The sequence below is a fragment of the Myotis davidii genome, unplaced genomic scaffold (genome assembly GCF_000327345.1).
Source record: "Myotis davidii unplaced genomic scaffold, ASM32734v1 scaffold1913, whole genome shotgun sequence".
NCBI classification, from domain to species: domain Eukaryota; kingdom Metazoa; phylum Chordata; class Mammalia; order Chiroptera; family Vespertilionidae; genus Myotis; species Myotis davidii.
Window position 1 is genome coordinate 138,664 of NW_006284439.1, and position 14,828 is coordinate 153,491.

General features: G+C 36.7%; 1 pseudogene; it reads right to left on the reverse strand.

The window, feature by feature from the left end:
• Positions 1-12,696: 12,696 nt before the first annotated feature.
• On the reverse strand, positions 12,697-13,017 carry LOC107185041 (annotated as a pseudogene).
• Between the last annotated feature and the right edge of the window lie 1,811 nt (positions 13,018-14,828).

Here is a 14,828-nt window from a genome sequence, read left to right on the forward strand (position 1 = left end):
TGGTGGTCAGCAGAACTATGAAGTGTGACATGGACATCCAGAAGAATCTATGCAGAAATTATGCTGTCTGGGGGCAAAACATTCTTCCCTGGGCTTGAGGAAAGACTTATGAAAGAACTGGAAGAGCTGGCTTCAAGAGGAACTCCCATCAAGATCACAGCTTCTCCCAATAGGTGTTTCTCTGCCTGGATTGGTGCCTCCATCATGACTTCTCTGAGCAGTTTCAAAACAACGTGGATGATTTATGCAGAATTCCTGGAGTTTGGTATATTTGTTATTCAGAGAAGATGCTTTTAAAGAAGCCACAGCACAAGGAACAGTCGAAGGGTCATATCATACAAGCACTGAATGAAGGTGAAATCTTCCCATTGTGTTCAATAAAAGTGATATGACATTTTGGATTTTAGTTCATTTGTGTTGGTGCCACAGTAATTACTGATCCAAGTAGTGATATTTTTTGTCAGGGGTTCTCAAACTGGGTTTATTTGAGCAATGGGAGGAACTTGAATCCCTTCATAAATACATGCAAAATATTTGTTTATTTGCATAAGTACAGTTTTTTTTTTTTTCAGCATAAGTACAGTTTTCTAGGGGGAGAGAATACACCTTTCAACAGATACTGAAAGGCCTTCAAAACCCAATAGTGTTCAGCACCATCAATGAAAATACCCAAAGCCTTTTTATAGATCATAGTAAGTTTCTGTTATTATTTTATTTGTAGTTAAAGCAGGTTTTTTGCTCAAGTTCCCATATTAAAGCTAATTTTTCAAAATTTTCTATTTGGTTTCTAAATTTTTTGTTTTGCATAATTAATGCTTTCACAGCAATATTTTCTATAATTTTCATTAGTGTGCATCTTTTTAAGTGGTTCTATTTCACCCTTCCTGTCCTATGAACCTCTTCAATTGTTTTCTCTTCAGAAATACTTGGGGTATATGTTCAGGCTGTATACACTTGCAGGGTTTGTAGTAAAAGCAGGTGCTTGAGCCTCATGCCCACTTTTTGACTCAGTGGAGTCCCTGGAATCTTCATTTTAACCAAATGTCTCAGTTTTTTATGTTTTAATTGATTTTCTTTACTATTTTTAAATTGATCTTTATTGTTGAAGTCATTACAGATGCCCCCTCATTTTTCCCATTGACCCCCTCCATCCCGCATCCACTCCTCCCAGGCCTTCAACATATTATTTTCTGTGTCCATGGGCTATGTATATAAAATTCCCAATCACTCCCCACCAGTCCCCCAGCCCTCCCTCAGAGATTCGTCAATCTGTTCCATGTTTCTATGTCTCTGGATCTCTTTTGTTCATCAGTTTATTTTGTCTATTATATTTCACATATGAGTGAGATGGGATACTTGTCTTTCTCTGGCTGGCTTATTTCGCTTAGCATAACACTCTCCAGATCTATTCATACTATCTCAAAGAATAAGAAATCCTTCTTTTTTACAGCTGAATAGTATTCCATGTGTAAATGCACCACAGCTTTTTTATCCGCTCGCCTATTTATGGGAACTTGGGCTGTTTTAATTGATTTTTAGAAACATAGGAAGGGAGAGGGATAGAAAGATAGAAACATCGATGGAAGAGAAACATCATTGATTGACTGCCTGCACTCCTGCATGGCCCCTACTGTGCATATAGTCTGCAACCCAGGCATGTGTCCTGACTGGGAGTCTGAATAGGCAGATTACAACTAAGCACATATTTTTGTGTGCCAAGGGAAGAAATTCTAGCTCTTCTAAATTTGGAAATTGCCTTTATACCTTCTCTAATTGAGGTTGTACAGTTTCTCTAGTTAAGGCTGACTTTCTGAAAATTGTATGGAATCAAAAATGTGTTTTCCCTCCCTTCCTATCTCATTTTTAGGGCTACTCTGTGCTATATCCAGGTTTGTCAAATACTCAGGGTTTTCAATCTGTCCTGACTTTCCAAGGAGGTATGCCACCCAGATCTGCCATCCAGCTTGGCATTAGTTACTTGGGGGGGGGGGGATGACAGAATCAAGTTCCATGTCTTTGGCAACTACATAAAATATTCTCTCCTGCAGTTGGAAAGAAAACCATATTCGGCTTCAAGGAGTGTGTTCTGACCTACCCAAGGCCAGTCCTCTGCACAGTAGTACTTGCAGACAACAAGCAAACAAGCAAAAATAACTGAAAAACAATACCAGGTTGACAAGTTGCTAAAAATGTACCTCATACAGAGATTATGAATAAAAAGAGTATAGCCTCTTTTACAAAGAAGTACCTATAGATTAGAATAATACTAGGATGAAAACTCGCCCTTGCAACTAGGATGTCATACTGTTCTTTATATATAAAGATCTGACAGTCTTTGAATACAGATGACTCATAGAGATGGAACCCAAGAGCTTTTAATTACCTAAGGTAGTAAGTCAGGCTTTATCTGCCTTTTCTCTTTTATGCACACATATACACACACCACAATAAGGAGATGGGATGGAAAAGGGTGTCCAAGAGATCCAAATCCCATAAGTATGAATAAGAACGCATGTGAATACTGTAATTTATCTATTATATTTAGCCCTTAGTCATAAAATCAGTTTTGAACTGTAACAACCTCACCTCACAAGGGATTCCCATGCTCTTTAAAGTGAAAAAAACAACAACAAAAAAAAAACAACAACTAATAAGGCTTTGGTTGTGGTTTTTTTTGTTTGTTTGTTTTTTGTCTTTGCAATAGGGAAAAGAGAAAGAGGATGAGAGGAAATAAATGTAATAAATGAAGAAAAAAGGTAGCAGGAATTTAAAATTGATAGCATGGTGTGGCAGGAAAAGCACAGGACTAGATGTCAGGTGGAATGGAGTGAAGTCTGATTGCTGCCACTCACTACTTGTACAACATTGCATAAGTCATTGAACCTTTTTCTGGGCCTACATTCCTTCATCTGTAAACAAAGAAAAAACAGGATCTTTCAAGCATACTTCTCCGGATTATGCTGAGTATCAAATGACTTACGGCACAGGAAAGTAGTTGACCAAACATAAAGTCCTATAAAATAAAGGCGGTTAATGCAATTTTGCTTTTTAAAGAGACCCATAAGCCTTGGTGTCTCACTCTAGATTGATAAGGACAGCAAGGTGAGGTGCAGAAGTTAATGTCTCGGGATGTAGGACATATGTAGTAACATCCTGGGGAAAATAGTCTTCATTAACCAGCTGGCTTGTAACTGCCACTACTACCAAATACCCTTTGTTAACAATGCACCTCCAGTATCCATGATCTCCTCAGAAACCTCCAAATCCCAGAAGTTTACAGCTTAAATACTCAATTCAGTTAATGTTGTACTGACATACAGCATCTTTGAATTATCTTTCATGCTCAAGAACTATAATCAACGTTTTAGAAAAACTGTATCTGCTCTTACTCCAGTAAATGTAACATAAAATTCTACATATCTTTATAAGAGCTGTCATTTACCTAGAATTGGTTATCTTTGATAAATTATAAACTGTCCTGAGAAGAGAGGTTTTTAGCCACAACTCATGTAATGAAAAAGAATCAGAGACACCACAAAACACTGATTGTGTCATGGAAGGGTCACTCCTCCTCCTGAGGGTCACAGCAATAAAATGCTCGAGGGACCCTGACTGATCCCATCAAAGTCAGATGGTAGTTTGCTCCTCAGTTTGTCCTTTCTTGTTTTCCTATGTTTTAACTTAGTGCTTTGTTGATACCGTATTGCCTCTTTCTTCCTTTGCAATTCCCTTCACCAGTTTCATGTCATTATCCTCTTTTAAGAGAAACTCCTTTTCTGAGAAGCTTTGCCTATAATCACCTTACCATTGCTATGCATCCTTTCTGACCTGTGAAATGCCTCCTATCAATTTACATTCATCCATTTCAGCAGTTTCTCCTTTTTGCCTTAGCTGCTCACTTTCCATGCTGTCTCCCATTCTCATTTATATGGGACTTCTCTTTCCCATTCACGAAAGGTTGCATTCATTTATTTCCGTGACCTCAGGAAGCCTTGATCCTGACACTCATATGACTATAAGCTATTTATTCCTTTTGCAGCATAAATAATTTTGAAAGTTTAGAAGGTGGCTTCCTTACCCCCTTGGTTTGTTAACTCCTTGAAAGAGACTAAAGTTTAAAAGAGCCTAATGTTGCCTGAGTGTTTTAAAAATAGTCATCCCAAATAATACAGGAAAAGGTCCTAGTTCAAGACTAGTTGGATAATGCAAGCTTGAGCCAAAGAGAGCTGGTATAATCTGTAGAGTCAATACAGAACATACTGACTTTCAAAAATACATTTATTGGTAATTCCAATTTTAGTCAAAATATTATTACTGAATATACTTAGATATGAGTATATACAGGATGTCCCAAAAATGCATACACTCATTAACAGTTGATAGCTCAATTTTGAAAATAAAATGTAATCTAAGAAGCACTGCCTTTATAATTATTCAAAGTGTGTGTATACGTTTTGGGGGGACAGGCTGTGTAGCTTCCAAAATGGATAATCCTATTGAAAAAGCAGTCTTCTTCAATTTACAATCTGCTAAAATGAATATTCACAGATGTAACACAAAACCTCTGCCACTTAAATATCATTTATTCTCAGCTTTTACTTCCAGTTCTCTGATATTTGTATGCATTGTTTTTAATGTCCAGATCTCATTTGGGTCATATTATATGAACTTTGCAACTGCCCCCTTGGCTAATGAAACACTATAATTAAAGATCTAAATTTACCTTTAATGAATCTTTGTATCATTTGAGAGAAATATCCAATAGGCTATTGAGCACCATGAAGGTAGTCATTGAGAATTGTTATCCTCTACTCACAATTTGACCCTCTTGGAGAAAGTGTACTAATACTTTAATGGGCTTGATTTCATTTATACAATAGCTCGTTAGTGAATCATTTCTGTTATCAAAATTAGTATGACATCTTATGATAATTATATCAAAACTACATGATAGCATAATCCAAACAAATCCCAAATGATGGACATTCTACAAAATACCTGACCAGCACTCCTCAAAACTGTCAAGATCATAAAAACAAGGAAAAGTCTGAGAAGCTGTCACAGCCAAGAGGAGCCTAAGAATACATGACAACTAAATGCAATGTGATAACCTAGATAGAGTTCTAGAACAGAAAAAATGAAATTAGGTAAAAATAAAGGACATGGGAATCAATTGTGGACCTTGATTAATAATAATATATTGATATGTGTTCATTAACACTGTGATAGATGTATCATATTAACTTAAATGCTATTGAGAGGACATGGTGGACATAGTGTATAAGGGAACTCCCTTTAGTATCTTTGCAATTTTTCTGTAAATATCAAAACAATACTAAATTTTTTGGAAAATGTTTATTTAAAATACAATGTCTGGCAAACAATGAAATATAACCAGGCACAAAATAGATATTGCAATGTAAGAGAGAAAAGGTATAAATGACAGATAAAAGAGGAGATTCACAAACGTACATAAAATAAGATTAAAAGGTATACAAATATGCTTAATATTCTCATGGATGTAAGCTCCTTAACTTGAAATTTTAGCAAGGAACTTGACACAACAAAAATAACACAATATTATTAACTACTAGAGGCCTGGACCATGAAAATTCATGCACTGGAGGAGAGGGTCCCTCAGCCTGGCTTGCCCCCCCTCTCACAGTCTGGGAGCCCTCAGGGGCAGGAGGCGACCCAGTGATCAGGGGAAGGTGATGCCCCCATCACACCTCTGCTGCTGCCACTGCTGGCAGTGCAAGCCTCAGCTATCCCTGGTTACCTAAGCCTCAGGGGGCCCTGGGAAGCTGGGCAGATGCCATACAAGGCTTGCCTGCACCTCACGCATCAGCTGGGCAGCCACCATCCAAGGCTTGCCTGGGCCTCAGGCTGGCCCTAGGAAGCTGGGCAGCTGACATCCAAGGCTTGCCTGCACCTTGGGCCAGCCCTGGGCAGCTGGGGAGCTGAGGGCAGGTCCGGCCACACTGTGTGCCTTGCCACCCCCTGCCTGGCTGGGCTGAAAGGAGTGTGGGACTCCAGTGGCAGGCACAAGGAGTGTCCAGACCTGCCTGAGGGTGTCTTCCATCCCTCCCCCGGTGGAGCTAAAAGGACTGGGGGACTCCAGCAGGGCTGAGGACACTGGGCACTGCCATCTTGTGGTATGGGTGCCACCATCTTTGTGATGGTATGACAGTCAATTTGCATATTTTCTCTTTATTAGACAGGACAGTCACTGTGCTGTATATTAGGTCTCCAGAATGTATTCATCTTGTAACTGAACATCTGTACACTTTAAAAGTATTTCATTTTAATTTTTTTAACAGTATCTTCTATTCCACCCCCAGCCTATGGTAAGCACCATTCTATTTTCTGTTCCTATAAAATTTGCTTACAGAGTAAATCTCAAGTGTTCTTAACACATACACACATATACATACACACACACAAATGGCAACTATGGGAAGTAATGGATTTATTAATTAGTTTGACTGTGTTAGTCATTTCACAATGAATATATATATATATATATATATATATATCAAAACCACATTTTTCACCAACTGTACTCAATTTTTATTTGTTAACAAATTACATTTTGAAAGCACGTAAGTTTGAAAAAGAATTAAATAAAACCTACATGAATTATGAGATTTCATTAAAATAAACGATCCATGCCTCATTGGAGTTCTAGAAGAAAAATAGAGGGAGAAAGGAACAAAAAATATATTTAAAGAAATAATGGCTGAGAGAAATTCCAAAATCTGGGGTGAGATTTGGACCTAAAAAGATCTTCTTCAGGATACATTATAATAACTGCCTTAAAACAGTGTGTGTGTGGTGGGGGAGGGGCTGGGGGGAGGGCATTTACAAGCAGCAAAAGAAAAGAATCACTTACATATGAAGAATCCTCCATATGGCTATCAGTGGATTTCTAGGCAGAAACCTTGCATTCCAGGAAAGCTCGGAAGATATATTCAAAGTGTTGAAACATCCAACCAGAAATACATTTCCTGGAAAAGTTATCCTTCAAAAATGTAGGTGAGCTAAAGAATTTCCAAGACAAACAATACCTGAGCAAGTGCATCACCACTAGACCTGCTTAAAAGATATGCTAAAAGGACAATAATTAATAAAATGAAAAGATATTAAGCATACTGCTAAAGATAAGTATGTAGTCAATTTCAGAATACTCCAATACTGCAATACTGGTGGTATGTGAATCACTAAAAAAAGATAATCACAACAAAAATAACACAATATTATTAACTACTAGAGGCCCAGTGCATGAAAATTCTGCAATATTATTGGTGTGTTAATCACTTAACTCTAGTATAAATGTTAAAGGACAAAAGTCTGAGAAAGAACTATAGCTAAAATAATGTGTTAATGATTACAAAATATAAAATATGCAAATTATGACATCAAAAACAAATGTCAACAGGGGAGTAAAGGAAGAGTTTTTGTGTACAATTGAAGTGAAGATGTTATCAATTTTAAATATATAAAAGTATATATATTTCAAGATTTAAAAAATCACAAAGTGAGCAAGAGAGGAATAAAAGTGCAAAGAAACTATAAAATAGCCAGAAAACAATAAAGTGTCATTGGTAAGTCCTTACATATCAATACTTACTTTAAATGTAAATGGCTTAAATTCTCCAGTCAAAAGGCATAAAGTGACTGAATAGATTTTTAAAAAGACCTCATTTTATGCTTCCTACAAGAGACTCACTTCAACTTTAAGGAAACACATAGGCTCCCTATAAAGGGATGGAGGAAGATATTCTGTGCAAACGGAAGCCAAAAGACAAGGGTAGCTAGAGTTATATGAGACAAAGAGATTTTAAGTCAAAAACTGTAACATCAGAAAAAGAAGACCATTATTAGATAATGATAAAGAGGCCAATTAATAGAGAATAAAACAATTGTAAAAATATATGCACCCAAAATTAGAGCACTGAAATATATTAAGTAAATCATAACCGATTTGAAGGGAGAAATAGGTAATATTACTATAAATAGTATGAGACTTCAATATCTCATGTTCAATACTGGATATATCATCCAGACAGAAAATCAATAAAGGAATATTGGATTGGAACTACTGTAGACCAAATTAACCTGACAGACATCTACAGAAGATTTGACACAAGAGCAGCAGAATAAAAATTATTTTCAAGAGCACATGGAACATTATCCAGGATAAAATATTTGTTAGGTCACAAAACAAGTCTTATCAAATTTAATAAGATTGAAATCATACCAAGCATCTTTTCTGATCACAATGGTATGAAACTAGAAATCAATAATAGGAGGAAAACTTGAAAATTTACAATAGGTGGAAATTAAACAACATACACCTGAACAACGATTAGTTAAAAAAAGAAATCAAAGCAAATTAAAAAATATGAAACAAAAATAGAAACATATCATACCAAAACTTATAAAACACATCAAAACCAGTTCTAAGAAGGAAATTTATTAAGATAAATGTCTACATTAATCAGTGGATTAGAAAAACAACAAATTATGACCAAAATTAGCAGAGGGGATGAAATAACAAAGATAAAAGTAGAAATAAATAAGAGACCAAAAATAATAGAAAAGATTAACAAAATTAAGAGTTTATTTTTTGAAAGGATAAACAAATTTGATAAAACTTTAGCTAAACTAAGAAACAAAGAAATTTCAAATAAATAAAATCAGACATGGAAGTGGAGGCATTGCAACTGATAACACAAATACAAAGACTCATTAGAGACTACTATAAATAATTATTCCCCAACATTTTGGATAACCTAGAAGAAATAGATAAATTCCTATAAACATCCAACTTATCAAGACTGAATCATAAAGAAATAAAACTTTCAAACAGATCAATAATGAGAACGAGAACTGAGAAATAATAAAAAAAAAAACCTTCAAACAAATAAAAGCACAGTAGCATATGGCATCACAGGTAAATCTGAGCAAACATTTAAAGAATTAATGCCACCCTAGCCAGTTTTGCTCAGTGGATAGAGCATCAGCCAGCAGACTGGATTTGATTCCAGTGAAGGGCATACTAGTATGCCCGGGTTGTGGGCTCAATCCCCACACAGTGTGGGGTGTGCAAGAGGCATCCAATCAATGAGTCTCTCTCATCATTGATGTTTCTGTCTGTCTCTCTCTCTCCCTTCCTTTCTGAAATAAATAAAAACATATTAAAAAAAATGAATGCCAATTCTTCTTTAAACTCTTCCAAAAATGTTCAGAGGAGAGAACACTCCAAAAATCATTTAATGAGATCAGCATTATCGTGATACCAAAGCCAGATAAGAACACTCCAAGAAATAAAAACTACAGGCTAATATTCCTGATAAATACATATGTAAAAACTATTATCTTTTTATTTTTCTCACTCAAGGATATGTTTCTATTGATTTGAGAGAGAGGAAAAAAAAAGAGAGAGAGAGAGAGAGAGAGAAATACCAATGTGAGAGAGAACTATTGATGGGTTGTCTCCCATATACACCCCAACATGGGGATCAAACCTGCAACCTAGGTATGTGCCCTGACTGTCAACCGATCCACAACCTTTTGGTGTATAAGACAAAACTCCATCCAACTGAGCCACCCAGCCAGGGGAAGATGTAAAGTTTCTTGATAAAATACTAGCCAACCAAATTCACCAGCAAATTAACAAGATCATATGTCAGAATCAGGTGGGATTTATCCCTGGAATGCAAGAGTAATTCAACATACATAAATCAATAAATGTGATATACTACATTAACAGAAGAAAAGATAAAAATCATGATTTTAAAAATCATGATCATCTCAATAGATTCATAAAAGGTATATGACAAAATTCACCATTGTTTCATAAAAATAAAGAGTCAACAAATTTGGTATAGAAGGAACACAACTCAACATAATAAAGGCATTATGTCAAGTTCACAGCTAATATTACACTAAATGGTGTAACGTTGAAAACTTTCACTCTAAAATCAGAAACAAGATAAGAGTGCCCACTCTCACCATCCTTATTTAATACTAGAGGTCTGGTGCATGAAATTCGTGCATTGGGGGGAGGTCCTTTAGCCCTGCTTGCACCCTCTCACAATCCAGGACCACTGGCTCCTAACTGTTTGCCTGCTGGCCTGCCTGATTGCCCCTTACCACTCTGCTTGCCTGCCTCATAGCCCCTAACCTCTTGCCTGCCTGCCTGATCACCCCTAACCACTCTGCCTGCCTGCCTGATCGCCCCTAACCACCTCTTCCTGCCTGCCTGATCACCCCTAACCACTTGCCTGCTTGCCTGATCGCCCCTTACCACTCTGCCTACCTGATCACCCCAACTGCTCACCTGCCTGTCTGAGTGCCCTTAATTGCTCGCTTGCCTGATTTGCCTGTAACCACTCGCCTGCCTGCCTCATTGTCCCTAACCCCTCTGCCTGCCTGCCTGATTGCCCTTAACTGCTTGCCTACATGCCTGATCACCCCTAACCACCTCTGACTAAGCCCCACCACCATAGCTTCATCTGGAAGGACGTCCGGAAGGTCGTTTGAAAATGTGCATGTTGTGCATTGTATCTGCCTGGCTACATAAAAGAGTGAAGTTTCTGTCTTTGCAATCATATGAGCGAATTGTGTGAGACCCCAGCCCAGTCGGTTTGGTGCTCACAGAATAATAGAGCTCTTTTTTTTTCTCTTTGCTCGATTGGTGGAGATTTGCTAGAAGTTGGAGGATTTAAATTTTTCCTCAACACTCTTAATTTACTTATGTCTCTCACCTTTGTTTTCCCTCCATCCCCAGCCCTCAACAGTAACTTGCTCCAGACTCACTTTGCTCAAGTGTCTAGGTCACACATTGTGTCCACCACCAGAACTATGATTCCCAGCACTCCTGCGCTCTTGGCTTCCACTTCTGGTCCAGGGGCCACCACCAGAACCACGAGTCCCATGCAGGCCTGGTCGCTCCCAACAGGACTTCCCTGTCGGCCATCTTGTGATTATATGGGGCGGCCATCTTGTGACACAAGGGTATGAGGGTCAATTTGCATATTACCTCTTTATTTTATATAGTATAATACTAGAAGTTCTATCCAGAGCAATTGGTCAAGAAAATAAAATACATCCAAATAAAAAAGAATAAAATTGTCTCTAATTGCAACAAAAATGATCTTATATACAGAAAATACTAAAGACAAGATCAAAAAAGGTCAGAACTAGTAAACTAATTCAGTAAAGTTGCAGAATACAAAATCAATACACAAAAATCAATTGGGTTTCTATATAACAATGCACTATCTGAAAAAGAAATATAGAAGCCATCTCACTTAAAATAGCATAAAAACAATAAACTAATTAGGCATAAAGTAAACCAAGGAGGTGAAAGATACACTGAAAACAAGAAAATACTGATGAAAAACATTAAAGATACAAATAAATAGAAACATATTCTGTTTTCATGGATCAAAATAATTAACATTGCTAAAATGTCCATACTATCTAAAGTCATCTACAGATTCAATGTAATCCCTATCAAAAATTCAGTGGCATTTTTCACAAAAATAGAAAAAATACAATTCTAAAATTTATGTGGAACACCTCAAGACCATGAATAGCCAAAATAATCCTGAGAAAAAAGAACAAAGCTGGAGGCATCAGACTACCTGGTTCCAAAATATATTACAAAGCCTTAGTAACAAAGAGTATGGTACTAACATACAAACACATAGACCGATGGTACAGAATAGAGAGCCCAGAAATTATGCATGTAAGGTAAACTAATCTTTGACAAGAGAGCCAAGAATGGTGAATAGAGAAAGGATAGTCTCTTCAATAAATGGCATTGTGAAAACTGTGTACTCACAAATCCTATATAATAAGAAAGGGATATGCTAAATAGCCCAGATATGCTAAGTAGTCACAGCTGAATATGCTAATTAGTAATGACCAGTATGCAAGTTGACCATCACTCCAACATACAAGATGACTGCCCCCATGTGATCAAAGATGGCCTCCCCCATGTGGCCTCAAGATGTCTGCCATAAGATGTCCTGCAGGGGAGGGCAGTTGGAGTGACCAGGCTGGCAGGGGAGGGCATTTGGGGGAGATTGGGCTGGCAGGGGAGCAGTTAGGAGGTGATCAGGCAGGCAGGCAGGTGAGTGGTTGGAAACCAGCAGTCCTGGATTGTGAGAGGGATGTCCAACTGCCTGTTTGGGCCCGATGCCACAGGGATCGGGCCTAAACAGGCAGTCAGGCATCCCTTGAGGGGTCCCAGATTGGAGAGGGTGCAGGCTGGACTGAGAGACACCCCCCAGTGCATGAATTTCGTGCACTGGACCTCTAGTAAAATAATATAATTAGACCCATATCTTGTACCATTCTTAAAAATTAACTTGAAATAGATTAAAGATTTAAATGTAAGAACTAAAACGGTAAGACTCCTAAAAGATATAGGGAAAGGCTACTTAACACTGGTCTTAACAATGATATTTTTGGATAGAACACTAGATGTACAAGCAATAACAAAAATAAACTAGTAAGACACTACATCAAATTTAAAAGCTTCAAAATAGCAAGACAATCAACAGAGTAAGAAGGTTACCTATGAAATGGGAAAAAATATTTACAAAATTGACCTCTGATAGGTTAATTTTTTTAAGTGAACATATCAAGATTTTATTGTCATATAATAAAAAAATATGAAGCTTAGAACTGGATCACTTCATCCTTTATCTTCTTATCTTCTCCCAGTTCACAATTCTTGCATCTCTTAACAGCCAGCATTCTCTTAGATCTGCAGTTAGGCTCAACGCATTCAAGCTTCAGCACAATCTTCTTTGTAGTTTTAGCCTTTTTTTTGAAAATCAGCTTAGTCTGTCCACCATAGCCACTCTGCTCCCTGTCATAATGCTGCTTTCCCCTGTGCATACAGAGAATCCTTACCCTTCTTGTACTGTTACTTGGTGGGGTTGGTGCTTGCCACGCTTCTTACTGAAAGTTCGGCGGGTTTTAGGAACGTTCACCATGTTTGTGAGAGTGCTATTGGCAGGGAAAAACTGATAGGTTAATTTTTAAAAAATATAAGGAACTCCTACAACTCAATAGTAAAAAAATAAAAACAAAGCAAACTAATAACCTGATTAAAAATGGGCTAAGGTCTTGAATAGACATTTCTCTAAGGCAGACATAAAAAGGGTCAGCAGGTATGTGAAAAAAAATGTCACTAATCACCAGGGAAGCGCAAATCAAAACAACAATAAGATAACACCTCATTCTTGTCCAGATGATGATTATAAAAAAAAAAAACCAAACAAATATTGTCAAGAATGTGGCGAAATGGAAATCCGTGCACATTGTTGTGGGAATACAAAATGTTGCACATTGTTGGTGGGAATACAAAAGGTTGCAGCCAAGATGGATAACAGTATGGAGTTTCCTCAAAAAATTAAAAATATAACTACCATATAATCTGGCAGTATCATGTCTAGGTATTTAATTAAAATTATTTAAATTATAATTAAAATTATATCTCAAAGAGATATCAGCACTCTGTTCATTACAGCACTATTTACAACAGCCAAGATTTGGGAACAACCTCTGTGTCTCTTGACAGATGAAAGAATAAAGAAAATGTGGCCCTGGAAAGTGCTGCTCAGTAGTTAGAGGATCAGGCCATGCACAGAAGGGTAGTGGGTTTAATTCCTGGTCAAGGGCATGTACCTGAGTTGCAGGCTCAATACCCACTTGCATTGGAGCATGTTCAAGAAGTAACCAATCAATGTTTCTCTCTCTCCCCCCCCCCCACTCCCTTCCATTCTCTCTAAAAATCAATGGAAAAAAATATCGTCAGGTGAGAGTTAAAAAAAAAAAAAAGAGAACAAAAATGTGGTATATACAGTGGATTACAATTCAGCTTTAACAAAAAGACAATTCTGCAATATATGACAACATGGATGAACCTTAAACAAATATGCTAAGTAAAACAACCCAGTCACAAAAAGACAAATACTGCACAATTCCACTTATATCAAATGTCTAAAATATTCAAATTCATGTAATCAAAGAGTGGAATGGTTGCCACAGACAAGAGGCAGGGATAAATAGGGAGTTTACTAATCAATGGGCATAACATTTTAGTCAAGCAAGATGAATATTCTCTAGAGATCTGCTGTACAAAATTGTACTTATAGTCAACAGTAATATATTGTACACTTAAAATTTCTTAGGAAGATAGTTTGCATGTTAATTGTTCTCACTACAATAAAATAAAACAAGTCAAGGATGGATGTTATAATTTCTAGGTTAATTACCAATAGAACAACAAAAGAATATATAAGTACAAATGGGAAAATAGAAATAAAAATCAATCAACCCAAAAGTACATTTTAAAAAGAAAACTGAAAATAGAACAAAACAAATTAAAAGCACACAGTAAAGTAATAGATTTAAACCCAAATACACAAGTAACTGCATTGACTTGCTAATAAATGAAGTCAACATTTTAAGTAAAAGAAACAGACTCACAGATAGTATTTTTAAAAAAAAAATGCTGTGTAGAAGAGACATATCTGCCACAAAAAAATATAGAATGTTTGAAAGTAAAATGATTGGAAAAGATATAATATTCAAAAATAACCTATAGAATGTGGATGTAGTTTTATTAACATCAGACACAATAGATCATCATGCAAAAAGCATCATTATATGTAGTAACAATAAGTGATAAACCCAATCTAAACTTAATGCGGTCTTTAATATACAAAGCAAAAGTCACAGAACTTGAGCTACTAATATATGCATAAACACAAAGAGGAAATCCAAATGGCCAGTAAATATTT